Source organism: Triticum aestivum, chromosome 1B (assembly GCF_018294505.1).
Source record: "Triticum aestivum cultivar Chinese Spring chromosome 1B, IWGSC CS RefSeq v2.1, whole genome shotgun sequence".
NCBI classification, from domain to species: Eukaryota; Viridiplantae; Streptophyta; class Magnoliopsida; order Poales; family Poaceae; genus Triticum; species Triticum aestivum.
The window spans coordinates 609,704,968-609,719,837 of record NC_057795.1 but is presented as its reverse complement, the minus strand read 5'-3'; the positions used below and the strand labels follow the sequence as shown (position 1 = coordinate 609,719,837).

Below are 14,870 nucleotides of genomic sequence, written 5' to 3'. Positions count from 1 at the left end.
CTCGCCTAAGTTTGAAATCCATTTCGATTCACAAGGACGACGAGGAGCAGGTCGATAGACACCCTCACCTTCCAAGCTTCACCACAAATACAATGTGCGCTCCACAAGGACGACGAGGTGTAGGTCGACTGATACCTTCTCCTTCTGAGCTTCGCCACAAATACAATGTGCGCTATGTCCCGACCCGCAAGGATGCAGGTCGACTGCAACCTGTACTCCAACCTGAAAGAGTACGTCACCAATAGTAAAATATATACCGAGTGAAGGGCAGTGTTCACTCGAAAGCAGATGCAAACATATTCAACGGCAAAACCAAGTTCTGATAGCATCCTACGGATCCAGAAGTGCTCAGGCATCAAGCCTGTTAAAGTCTATCGGTTACAAAAACCACTCGGCATTCTGAGGCAAATTTAAGGCATCAAGCATAGAAGTTTTTTACTCCTCCTGCGGAGGACTGGAAGGCGCAACAAACTCGTCCAGGTCGATTCCATCTGTGATCCGAGTGGCAGCAGCAATGAAGGTCTCAATGAAAGATCGGAAGTCATGCTTCTTGGTATTGGCCACCTTGAGAGACGCCAGCTTGTCCTCTCGCACGTCCTTGCAGTGAACACGGACCAGAGACAGAGCAACGTCAGCACCACACCTGGCAGAAGACTTCTTCCATTCTTGCACTTGACTTGGAACTTCGTTCAGTCGAGTCATAAGAGACTCGAGGTCGTTCTGAAGTGTTTCTCCTGGCCAGAGTGTTGTGTCGATGCGCGATGTTGCAACCTTCAGTCTCGCAAGATAGTCGACCACAACAGCAACGCGAGACTCGATACGGAGCACGTTCATGGCGGCTTCATCCTTCACAGGAGAGTTGATGGGATCCAAGCCAGTCTCCACTCGACTAGTCTCCTCTTCAAAGTTTTGACAGAATTCTGTGGATACGATCCAAGGATAAGCTAACGTTCCTACAATAAGTCAGTGATTACCAGTCGGATATAAGGGGTTACCTTCGAGCATGAGGAATAACTTCTTGGCGAGCCCTCCCAGATAAGCCTCTAAGTCGTTCTTCTTTCCCACGAGTTCGCTAGCCTTGTCACTCAGGGCTATCTTGTCATTCTTTAGTCGGCTGACCTCCTTGTTGGCCGCGTCGAGAGCAGCTTTCAGATTGGTATTCTCCTCTTCAAGTTTGCTGATTGAAGTCAACTTTTCTTCTCCGAGTTTCGTCTTGTCCGAAGCCGCTTTCTGCGCCTCGGCGAGGTCAAGGTCCTTCTTCTTCAGAGCACCCTTCAGTTTATCTGCAAAATGATAGTGAGATTAGACTCAGGAATGGACAAAAAATAAGGGCAGTCGTCAAGGTTCTCACCAAACATACCTTTTGCCTCCTCCTTCACCTTCGTGAAGTTCTCCTGGACAAGCTTCAGATCAAGTTCGAGCTGGATATGCTTGTTCTCCAACTCAATATAACGAGCCACAAGCACGCAAGATTTCTGCGGAAGATCAGTCGACAGACATCAAAGGCAGGTCACTTCCGAGTGAAAGAGAAAAATCATAGCATTTCTAAGACTACAGCCGAATCAAAATATTCAACTGTAGTCTCGGGGACTACACCCAGTGGGTGCACTCAGTGTGCCCCCACTGGTTCTACCGGCTCGGATCGATCAGTCGACCGAAAGAGACAAAAAGGTTATGACCATAAATCATAGCTAACTGCCAACAGTTAGACACAGTTTCAAAAAAAAGAGTGAAGTATTCTTCAGACCATAGCCGACTACCAGCAGTCGACTGCGGTCTCGGGGACTACACCCAGTGGGTGCACTCAGTGTGCCCCCACTGGTTCCATGATTCCATTCGACCAGATCGAGTGAAGAAAGTAAAAGAGAAAAAAGTTCAAGACATAAAGACTACAGTCGACTGCCAGCAGTCCACCGTAGTCTCGGGGACTACACCCAGTGGGTGCACTCAGCGTGCCCCACTAATCCAGACATTTCAATCGACACACCCAGTGGGTGTATGACAAATACTAAGATTTTCAGAAAGAAAAATTGTCAGGTATCATATCCTAACAGAACAAGTGGTGGTCAACTAACCTGGAAATTGCTCTGAAGAGTTGAACTTGCATCATAAGCTGCTTGGCTGGCGTCTCGGATCGCCTTTACCTGCTCCATCATGACCCCGCCTGGCGTATGGCTTCCTTGGCAACACCTGCTTGGTCCACTGGGACGTGGTGTGTGGAGAAGAGGGAAGGTGGATCAGCACTCGACGACGGAGGGCGGGCACTCGTCAACGGCACCGCAAAGGACACGGTAGCCCAAGCAACGTTGCCTCCCTCCGGAACCAATGTCTCAGGTGTTGACGCAACCTGAGCAGTCTTGCCAGCAGACGCTTTCCTGTTCCTCCTTTGCCTCAGTGGCTCCTCATCGTCATCATCAGGGAGATCAATGATAATGCTAGGTGGAGCTACAGAAAAGGTTCAAAGTTAAAAATGAAGATCCGATCGACCGAAAGTGAAACTGCACAGATCATACCAGGATTAGAAGTGGCAGCATCCTCCATTTCTTGATCTTCATGCCTGGCTGAGGTCTCAGAAGTAGCAGCACTGCAATTTCAGAAATCAGTCGGTCAGTGATCGGGTCGACCAAGAATATATCCATGTTGAAAGAGAAAACATGAGTTATGCCATTACCCAGAAATAGTCGGAATCTCCATCCTCATATTTGGTAGGGCCTTCGCCGGTTTTGACGGTGCCGCTCGGGGTTGCTTCGACGCTTTCTCAGTCGGCGCTGGAGAAGTCGTCCGAGGGCGTTTAGTCGACTGCCTAGCGGGCACGGCTCCCTTGCCACGCTCGACTACAGGATCATGGGTGAGCTTGGACCGTCTTTCAGTACGAGGAGGCTCGACTACCTCCTCCTCTTCCTCCTCCTCTTCCTCATCAGAGCCAGCATCTTCTTCACCCTCATTGCCGTCCGACTCCCACTCCTCCTGGCTTTCACCTCCACTTCCTTCTTCTTCTTCGGTCCGTTCTTGCGCCCCGTTGGGCATCGAGTACATCTCGGTAGTGATATGGAAGACAACAAACAAGACAAAAGTCAGTCGACCGAATTGCAGCAAAGCGGAATGAAGAAAACAGAGTCACAGTCAGAGAAATGTGGTCAGACCTTGTCTGGTTCGTAGGACTGGTCGAGTGGCGGGATCCTCCTGGCTCCACGAGGATTATCTTTGTTCCCTGTGATGGCGGTCATCCACCTCTCCAGAGTGGCATCGTCGACCTCCTCTGGGTGGACCCGAGTGGTGTCTTCAGTACCAGAGTACAACCACATCGGATGGCCCCGATATTGAAGTGGCTGAATGCGTCGTTGAAGGAAAACCTCTAGAAGATCCATGCCCGTCACTCCGTCACGAATGAGCTGGACCACGCGCTCCACCAACATCCTAACCTGAGCCTTCTCCTCCAGAAACACCTTCAGAGAAGATGGCTTGTTCACTCGGTCCGTGGAGAACGGGGGGAGACAAGTCAACTGCCCTGGCGTCGACTGGTCTTGGCAGTAGAACCAGGTCGACTGCCACCCTCGAACTAACTCGGGAAGGGTCATGGCTGGAAAGGCACTCTTACTCCTCATCTGAACTCCAAGACCCCCACACATCTGGATTACTTGGGTTCTCTTGTCACTCGGGCTAGCCTTTTTCACCGTCTGAGAGCGACAGGTAAAAATGTGTTTGAAAAGGCCCCAGTGCGGCCGACAACCCAAGAAGTTTTCGCACAAAGATACGAAAGCGGCGAGGTAGGCAATGGAGTTGGGTGTGAAGTGATGGATTTGTGCCCCAAAGAAGTTCAGAAACCCCCGAAAGAAAAGATTCAGCGGCAGAGAAAAACCGCGATCTACATGGGTGGCTAAGAGGACGCACTCACCCTCCTGAGGCTGCGGCTGCCACTCCTTCCCCGGAAGCCTTGCTAACCCATGGGGGATCAATCGTTCATTGGCCAGGTCGTCGAGGTCCTTCTGGGTGATGGTCGAGCAGACCCAGTCTCCCTGGATCCAGCCTTGCGACAGGCCGGACCGCGATGAGGATCCGCCCCGACTAGTCGCTCTCCCCTTCGCCTTCGCTGTCGCCTTCTTCACCCGCTCCAGAGCCGCCGTCTTTTCCTTCACCATCATCGCCGGCGAGGTGCGCAAGGAGCAGCAGGGCGGAGGTGGAAGCGAGCGCAGCGGGCGAGTTCGAGGAAGAGGGAGAGGGGAATGAGGGCGCACTATTTGAAAAAACCCCATCTGGAGCCTTATATGAAGTCTCTTCCGAGTGGCTGACTGGTAGGCCCGGACGATCCTGTCAAATCCCTCAACAGGCGCGCGTGATATGTGGCGAAAAAGATGGCGCGGAGATCAAGGCGTCTTTGCCTTATCCCATCCGAGTACCGCGGCCTCCTCCACTTCGCGCGCTTCCCGAAATTCGGATCTCGTCAAATCCGCGAATAGCAAAGCAACTTGTCAGACAGCAGATTTCCTCCAATCCGTCGCCCGAAAATCTCCAAGTTCGTAAAGTTCACTCAGCAGATGCAAAGAATGGATCAAGGCCACTGAAAGGGAAGTTGACACCATCACTAAAAAGTCATTGGTCCAGAGTAAGACACTCTCGCAGCATGAAAAGCAGGTCGGAAGAATTCTCAACTCCTTCCTCACTCAAACCTCGATCCATTCGGGGGCTAATGATGAAGCCATGTACCTAGGGTAGGGTCATGGACATGTCCAAGGTACCCTCCCCAAGGACATCTCTAGAAGAAACTGTCTTTCAGTCGACCTGGAAGGATTCCACTCGCCGGACTCGAAGACACTCGACCATGAAGACTCACTCGACCACCAGGAGATCTAGGGTTACTCTGCATCCAAACGGTCTGTTATTAAGTAGTGTCTATGGCCATGATATCACTTTATGTAAGACGTTACCAGTAACGCCAGGCCTTTATGTACATTGAACCCTCCGCTACGTGGGCTGGCTGGGGTCCTGGCACTCTATATAAGCCACCCCCCTCCACGGGCAGAAGGGTTCGCACCTCTGTAACTCATACGCATATAATCCAGTCGACCGCCTCCGGGCTCCGAGACGTAGGGCTGTTACTTCCTCCGAGAAGGGCCCGAACTCGTAACTCCCTTGCGTATACAACTACTCCATAGCTAGGATCTTGTCTCTCCATACCTACCCCCTATTCTACTGTCAGGCTTAAAACCACGACAGCAGACCCGTTGACGAAGCGTCTCTTACGAGCAAAACATGATCAACACCAAGACTCCATGGGTGTTAGAATCATTACAATGTAATCTAGATTATTGACTCTAGTGCAAGTGGGAGACTGAAGGAAATATGCCCTAGAGGCAATAATAAAGTTGTTATTTATATTTCCTTATATCATGATAAATGTTTATTATTCATGCTAGAATTGTATTAACTGAAAACTTAGTACATGTGTGAATACATAGACAAACAGAGTGTCACTAGTTTGCCTCTACTAGAGTAGCTCGTTAATCAAAGATGGTTAAGTTTCCTAGCCATGGACAAAGAGTTGTCATTTGATAAACGGGATCACATCATTAGAGAATGATGTGATTGACTTGACCCATCCGTTAGCTTAGCACTATGGTCGTTTAGTTTATTGCTATTGCTTTCTCCATAACTTATACATGTTCCTATGACTATGAGATTATGCAACTCCCGAATACCGGAGGAACACTTAGTGTGCTATCAAACGTCACAACGTAACTGGGTGATTATACAGATGCTCTACAGGTGTCTCCAATGGTGTTTGTTGGGTTGGCATATATCGAGATTAGGATTTGTCACTCCGTGTTTTCGAGAGGTATCTCTGGGCCCTCTCGGTAATGCACATCACTATAAGCCTTGCAAGCAATGTGAATAATGAGTTAGTTACAGGATCATGCATTATGGAACGAGTAAAGAGACTTGCCGATAACAAGATTGAACTAGGTATTGAGATACCGACGATCGAATCTCGGGCAAGTAACATACTGATGACAAAGGGAACAACGTATGTTGTAATGCGGTTTGACCGATAAAGATCTTCGTACAATATGTAGGAACCAATATGAGCATCCAGGTTCCACTATTGGTTATTGACAGGAGATGAGTCTCGGTCATGTCTACATAGTTCTCGAACCCGTAGGGTCTGCATGCTTGACGTTCGGTGACGATCGGTATTATGAGTTTATGTGTTTTGATGTACCGAAGGTAGTTTGGAGTCCCGGATATGATCACGGATATGACGAGGAGTCTCGAAATGGTCGAGACATAAAGATCGATATATTGGATGACTATGTTTGGACATCGGAATGGTTCCGGGTAAGTTCGAACATTTACCGGAGTATCGGGGGGTCACCAGAACCCCCTGGGGAGTGTATGGCCCTTATTGGGCGAGAGGAGGAGGCGGCCATGTGGAGGGCCCCCCCCCAAGCCCAATCCGAATTGGGTGGGGGTCAGGCCCCCCTTTCCTTCTCCCTCTCCTCCTTGCTTCCTCTCCTACTCCAACTAGGGAAGGGAGGAATCCTACTCCCGGTGGGAGTAGGACTCCCCCTAGGGCGCGCCATAGAGAGGGCCGGCCCTTCCCACCTCCACTCCTTTATATACGACGGAGGGGGCACCCCATAGACACACAAGTTGATTGTTTAGCCGTGTGCAGTGCCCCCCTCCACCATATTCCACCTCGTTCATATCGTCGTAGTGCTTAGGCGAAGCCCTGCGCCGGTAACTTCATCATCACCGTCATCACGCCGTCGTGCTGACGAAAATCTCCCTCGACCTCAGCTGGATCTAGAGTTCGTGGGACGTCACCGAGCTGAACGTGTGCAGATCGCGGAGGTGCCGTACCTTCGTTGTTAGGATCGGTCGGATCGTGAAGACGTACGACTACATCAACCGCGTTGTCATAACGCTTCCGCTTACGGTCTATGAGGGTACGTAGACAACACTCTCCCCTCTCATTGCTATGCATCACCTAGATGGATCTTGCGTGTGCGTAGGAAATTTTTTGAAATTACTGCGTTCCCCAATAGAATGGAAACTGTGGGCGCGAATTTGTGAAATGAGAGAGCAAACCAGAGGCGGGCAAGGTTTGATCTACGTTCTCCCGCGGCCTTTTTCTTTGATTTCTGCCCCTAGATTTGTTGTTTTTTCCTCAGATTTGGGATTTAGTGTTTTGCTTCCATTTTCAGATTCTGAAGAAATGCAAGCATTTTGAGTGGCTGGATGAATACATTGAGAGGCTTAAACTAGAGGGTTCAACTGATTTGAGGCAGGGCGCAACCCAAGAGCTTGATCTGCCGTCGGCAGTGGAGAAATCTGGCTCGGACAGTGTAGCTCCGACGGTGGGGGATGCATAACTGAAGGTGGAATTGAAGATGTGAACAATAAACTAAGGCAGTTGATCAATCTGAAGAAGCAGGCAAATCTACTAGCTGCAGGATTTTATTTGTGTATAATTACTTTGGGATTTGTTTACTTGCTGGTCATTAGTCATTAGAAACTGTTATTAGTGTTTCAGTTAGCTTGTACTCCCTCCGTTTCCAAATATAAGTCTTTCTAGAGATTCCAACAAGTGACTACATATGAAGCAAAATGAGTGAATCTACACTGTAAAATATGTCTACATACATTCATATGTTATTTAAAATGTCTAAAACGACTTATATTTAGAAACGGAGGGAGTATGTGCACAATGTCAATGTAACCTTAATTCCAAGGATAATTTCCTCTCTGGCTTTCCCTAATGAATCAAAGGAGGCAGCCACTAGAATGAATTTCTCTTTGCAGTTTCAGTTCGACAGAGTGCAGAACAGAGTGCAAGCAGACTTCTTCAGGTTTTTTTAAGATTCATTTCTGCAGTTGTTAGGCTGTGGTGTGGAGATTAGCGTGACTAAGGCCCGGAGAGAAACTAAGCCTACATCTAGACTTGATGCGATTACTCAGGAAAAAAAATATTGGGTCCAAAGTAAAATACAAGCCCACATACTAAACAGCTTCTGTTCTCAAGAAAAAAAAAACTAAACAGCTTCTGCACCCGTTCTGCTACGTTAAAAAAATATTGCACAATATATTTTTCTTCTTTGTGGCTGCAGGAACTAGGTGGCTGCATATGTTGATTCTTTGTGGCTTGTGTAAATATAGTTTATTGTTTGCAAACAAATTCCACTAAAAAGAAATTCTTTTTGGCTTGTGTAAAAAAGAGAAATTTCATTACTACACAATGACTTACCACGAGTCTTTTTTTTTGTCTTTTTACACAGTCCACAAAAAATGTCTTTTTTGACGTTTTGAAATGCATTTTGTTTATAATGGGTGTATCTAGACCTAAAAGCCAGAACGGGCCGATACACTGTGTCCAAACAGTAGGACAATATTGCACGAACAAAACGAGTAGCTTTATCAAAAAGCAATCAACAATTAAAAAAATTCAAATATAGAAGCAAGAACTTAATAATAGAATGACACATAATAAATATAGATAGTTCGGACCAACTAAAGCCCACATCACGAGAAATAGTACGCTTACAACTTAAATAACTTAAAGACAAATATAGATAGATAGACTTAGCTAAAAAATATAGATAGATAGATGGCCGCCGCCTTCTCCACCGGGCTCCTCCTCGCTCCTCCTCCGGGCGCCCTTCACTGCTCCTCTGGGGTGTTGTCGATGGGGTACGGCAGAGTGTGCATGCGCTCCGCGGTGGGGAAGATGTTGTAGTCCGTGAAGATGTTGTTGGTCGTGAAAGCTATGAACTCGCAGCCACACCAGAACACGCGGCCGAGAAGATAGAATGCATCGAAGGGGTGGTGAAGTGGGCAAGGATAGCAACCACAACCCCGTTGTGGATGACCTCCTCGACTAGGTACATCCTTGGAGATCCTCGGGGGAGGTGGCGGTAGCCGGCTCCAAGGAAGAAGTCGGTGAACTCCCTTGCGCCCCTCCACCTTGACATCGCCCACACACGGGGGTGTTCTCAACGTACACCCCGGCGGGGTAGAGCATCTCCGGCATGGTGGTGGTGGTAGGGGAAGTGATAGGTTGGCTCGGTCTACTGCATGGCTGTGGTGGGATGGTTCTTGGGGTTGTTAGTGGTGAAGAAGAAGAAGGGCAGATGCAGGATGCAGATGGGAGAGGATGGGAGATGGATGAAAGGTGTGAGAGGAAGAGGAATATGATAGGTGGCTTAAATAGCCATAGTGTGAGTGTTATTTCACCATGGCGGTAATGGGGTAAAATGTGAACAATTATTTCCACCCACTGTGGCATCGGGAGTGTACACGCGTGAAAAACCGTAAATTGTATTCTGGGCTATGCAAACGAGTTAACTAAGATTGTATGTTCAAGAATTAAATATATGCAGTTGCAATAAACCAAAAGTAAGGCACTTACCTACTTGAATCCAGGTAGAGGGGGCCAACAGCCTAGTTGGTGGCAAAACTTGAACGACCAAATAGGAGGCGCGCGCCGCACACCGCGGGAGGCAGCGGGCGAGGGACATGGTGGGGCTGGTGGTGGCAACTTCCTCCGGCAGGTCCTGCGTTGCCGTGTCGGTCGATCTGGAGGAACAACTCCTCACGGCGGTCCTCCGCCATGCTCTGGCTCGACGTCGAGCAATCGGAACGCGAAGCGGAGGATAGGTTGGCCGCCAAAGCGAAAGGCGCACAGCTAGCGAAGCAGCAGGCGTGTGTCGTCCATTGGATGGCCGGCTTCATCTCCTCCCCTTCTGACGACTCCGACGACACGCTCCACCACCGGAGTAAAATTTATCCTCCCTTAGACCGGATAGGGGATCGATTAGATGGGGTATAAAGGAGCAAAATGGAATTTGCCCCCCCCCCCTCCATAGGGTTATTGGGGATCGGTTAGAAATGCCCTAAACAAGCTCGAGCCTGCTTTTTGCCGAGACAGAAAGATGTGCCAACTCCCAACGCTCATATACAATAGTGTACTGCAACCCGGCCATCCTATAAATTTCTTTAATGAGTATATGCTGTATTTATCGAACAATGTAAAATCAGCAACTCATTTTCTTTTTTGAGGAAAAGAGTGATACAAATCACTCAAATGGTACATTACAACAGTCATTTAGATTTTAAGAGAATCTCTGGCCGCTTCTGGGACACTAGCCAGTAGATATTGATCTCCCTCTGATTTTGCTATAACAGCCAAGTTGTTGTGAGCCACCTTATTATGATCCCTTCTGGCCGAGTAAATTGCCAAAAATCATCACAATTGTGTCTGACAATATCAGGAACCACCGTTTTCATTCTTGCAAAAAAAATGAACCACCGTTTTCATAAAAATTTGCTGAAAATATCAATTTTGAGTAATTGTTTGCTGAAAGCACTAAAAACAACAACGCTTGACCATGTTTTAGCACAAAAAAACTAACAATGAAACCAATCCATCAGGGCCACGTTGCATGGGATAACGGTTGGAGAGGCGGGGTTGCTGCCATATGGTCGCTCATAGAAAGAGAAAATAAAAATATCTGGATAAAGAATAAGATAAATTTGTTTTGTCGTTTTTAGGGTTAAATAAATTTCTTTTATCTAACGCACGTCACGCTGAGTACTCTCCACAAGTCTCGAGAAAAAAAAAGTTGTGGCAGGATTAGCTCATGGAAAAGAATACGGGAAAGACTAAATCTCTGGAAAAAGTCTATATATTTCCAATCAAGACCCAATCAGCGGTTGCAAAGAAACGCACGATCGCTCGCGCGCCGGCCCTACGCACTGAAGATCTACATGGAGACGCTGCCGGACGACGTGGTGGTGGAGATCCTGGTGCGCGTGACGGATGTGGCAGCCCTCTTCCGCTGCGCCGCGACGTGCAAGCGATGCGGCCTTCTCATCGCCGAGCCGTCTTTCCTCTGCCACCGCTGGCCGGAGGGCGTGAGCCGCCCGTCCTCCCTGCTCGGCTTCTTCTCCGTGCAACAACCCCGTGAAGAACCAACAGAAGGGAGCTCTACGGCTACGCCCATCTCGCCCTACACCCCGGCGCCATGGTCCCTCCCCCCTCGGACAGGGCAACCGCTTCCCCAATTTTCCTGGTCCTCGCGGCACCCAGGCAGGGCTGCTCACCTCGCGCCGCGGCCTTCTTGTTGGGCGCAGGGTCCGACTGGACGAACCCGGCAATGGACACATGAAGACCATGATCCTGGAATTGTGCGATCCAATCGCCGGTAAAAGCCACCGGCTGCCTGCGTTGAAGAGCAATAGACATTTCCGAATAGAAGGATGTGCCCTTCTAACCGGTGCGGATTGTTGCCCGGCCAAAAGGCGAGAGGCGCCAGCGGCGTTCCACTCGTCCTTTTTCAAAGTGCTAATCATCGCCGCCGATCGAGATGAGCCACGGCACAGTCTCCACGTTTTCACTTCGACCGAGTCGGGCTCGAGCTGGAGCACGCCTAGGGAGTGCTTGGACACTTTGGAATTGGAGCACGGCACGCGTCTGGTGTCTCAGAAGACGAGCGCTATTGTGTGCCAAGGCGTCGCACATTGGCTCTTCAAGAATACGTCCAACTTGTACGCACTCAGCGTGTGCGGTAAGACCACGGAGATGTCCTTAACAAGGCTCCCAGTCAAACCGGACCAAACTCCGCCCATTCTTGGAGTCACTGATGACGGGGCGCCATCGTTGCTTCGCTTGGACGGGCAATGCACCATGCTAGAGATCTGGACACGCCGGAGTGACAACATGAGTGGAGTTAGCAACACAGACCGTTGGCATCGCACCAAGATGATCGAGTTACAGCCACCCGAGTGGGGCAAGATGGACCAGCTGCAGTGCCTGTGCGCGGGTGAAACGAGCGGCATACTGCTCATCAAGGACAATCAAGAAGACATGTACATCGTAGATCTCCAAACAGGGGCAATGGAGGCGGTCACAAACTGGTTTCGCGGCATTGTCATGATGGCTATCCCTTTTGAGATGGACTGGCCAGCCTTCTTCACGCGCCACTTGGCAAACACTAGGGTCAAGCGAAGCAATCCGAGAGGAGCTCTATCGAAAATTGGAGGAGTTCTATCAAAAATTGCTGACCTTTTGAGGGACCAATAGCTGTGTCACTTATCATTGGGCTATGAGCTCTGCTATGAGCTGGGCCTAGTAAGATCTACATGAATCTAAGTTCTGCCTCGAAGATTTCACAAACTTGCAAGTTAATGAAGTAACCTACACATTGGATACGGCATTGAGCAGCGTCAAGGCAAGAAACAAATGTTGCAAGGATTGTCGTGCTTCATCAGATGAAGAGCATAAAACAGTCATGTGCAGATTAATTTTTTCTTGTGATCCAGAATAATGTTGCCTCTGTGTTTTATTGTCAGTTTTAACTTTAACCTCTGCTTGTTAAGACTTAGCTGTGCTAGCTGAACCTTTGATATTCTGTTGAACAAAGAGTATTGAGTGCTGAATAGTATGCCTGTGAAAAATATTTATGGCTGTGAAGAATGTTTTGTTCAACAGAGGCAACGTTTACGATGCTCATCCATATCGAGAAGACTTCTCTTTTACCGTTAAATCACTCTTGTTTTTCTTCTTGGTCTTCCACCGTTATGCAGGAGACATGTCCCATCAAATAAATCCAGAATATTTTATATGTGAGAAATTTAACAAAACTCGATATAAATTAACTGGAAGTTGATTTTCGCACCAAAGCACAAATGGCAAAACTATAAAACATATGGATTGTACCACCGTCAGTTTGGGACACTTTGGTCTTTTTATATTTCATGATGAACATTACAAAAAGAACAGAAATACTCCCTCTATAAACATATGTAAGACATTTTTTATATTTGTTTACAGAGGGAGTACCAAGTATTCTTAACTGGAAGACGAAATGAAAAAATAAACCCTTGGATGCTCGGTTTTTCATATAGTGAGGAATAATTCGGTGGCAAACAGTAATATATATCAGGAAACAAAGAACTTTAACCATTTACATACTAACTAGCAAAAATATCCATGCGTTGCAACAGGAAGAAAACATATTATATACTTCTCGCACAATAAGCATGTTTCACAAAACACACCCTCCCCATACCACCTCCACTTGTGCTTTGTCCACATGCCTCTTGGTTTTGAAACCCTAGCTCGAATCCTCCCATAGTTGTGCACACGATACGTACAAAACTATCACACAAGCAAGCAGGCAGACTGCTTGATTGATGTGCACGTAGACTATGTATACGGCTGCTCTGGCTAGCTAGCTTTGCTATGGATCGAAACGATCTTTGACGGAGCGACTTTCTCATAACTTCAGATTGGGTCTCTCGGTGGAACCTAAGGATTCGATGGAAACTGTTTTTGCAGTGCGTGACTTGCATAGCAATTGGTATCTAGAGCCTCGATGATCTACGATCTACGATGGGGACAACAACAAATAGTCGGTCAACTCCAATTCCGGCAACAACGGTTCCAAGGCGAACAAGAACGGCGACAAGGTGAAGAAGGGTGGCAAGTCAGCGACTAGTGGTGGCGGAATGGGCGGCGCCAACATACTCAACATCCCCATTCAGTACCCGATGCTCACCGACGCCAACTACGACGTTGTCAATTGTTTTTGTGTTTGGCGCTTGTATGAATTTCATTGAAATTGCGTACGTAAAGAACGTTGTCTTTTCTCTCGTGCTAAACTGTGCCTCCAACAAAAACCATTGCAAAAGAAAAACGACTGTGGCACAACTAACATCCGCAACCCAGCCACCAATTTACATCCACGAGAAAAGTAGACCCAACAAGTGAGGCAAAGCGCGCGGCAGCTTCCAGTCCAATTGAAAATCAGTCAAATGAATGAAAATAAACACTTTTCCGATAGTCGGGCCGGGCCAAGGCTAGCTTTGCCTGTAACCCAGCCCCGTCCAGACATGGGTTTAGAACGAAGAGCGTGATGAAACTTGCAGCCCGGCCCAATAGCAGCACTGTATCGTGGTAGCCCTTTTCAGTTTTCAAGGGAACAAAGGACTCGATCGTGGTAGCCTGCTCACGTAAAAATCCTACCCCGACACCAACATGAGACGATATGTACCACTATATATGGACATCGATTATATTGTGAAAATAAGGACATCCCCAAGGCAGCGCTCTGATTTCGTATCATGATTTCTAGAGAAGAATGGCCAATTCTCGGTCAGGAGTGCTTACAGACTTGCCACATATGATCATAACATAGCGTTTTTGGGGGGAGCTTCCTGTTCTTCACCAAATGGAGCGAGATCAATTTGGAATGCTGTGTGGAAACCGTCGGTACCCCAGAAAACAAAAATAATGGCTTGGAAGGTAGTTGCAGGCGCCTTGCCAACAGCTCAATGTAAAAAGTTCAGACATATTTCCAAGTGTTCGACCTGTCCTTTATGTGGTGTGGAAGAGGAGGGATCCTTTCATGCGTTAGTTACATGCACTAACGCGCGCCTGATTTGGTTGAATATGAGAGCTAGGTGGCCTCTCCCTCTGAATGAAATTCTCATTGACAATGGCAAGGATTGGCTATTGCATGTGCTGGTTAACTGTACGGATGAGGTCCGGGATATGGTGACTATGGTAGTCTGGATAATTTGGCAACTGCGGACAAATCAATCACATGGCAAGGAAATCCCACCAACGGATGTCACAGTGGAGTTCCTCGACAGCTACTACAGGTCCATCAAACTTACAGGCCAGTTTAGCACGGACGAAATAATCAAGGGCAAGATGTCAGTGTCTGTCGAGTGCTCAGTTTCTTTCGACAAAGTGAAGCCCCCGACCATGCCATGGCCAGCACCCCAGCCCGGCTACGTTGCCCTGTCCGTCGATGGGTCCTTCCTGGGCTCTGATGGGTCAGCTGTTGTTGGCATGATTCTTCGCCACGAGA

General features: G+C 48.1%; 1 pseudogene; it reads left to right on the top strand.

Moving 5' to 3' along the window:
• Positions 1 to 10,761: 10,761 nt before the first annotated feature.
• On the top strand, positions 10,762 to 12,076 carry LOC123080519 (uncharacterized; annotated as a pseudogene).
• Positions 12,077 to 14,870: the final 2,794 nt, after the last annotated feature.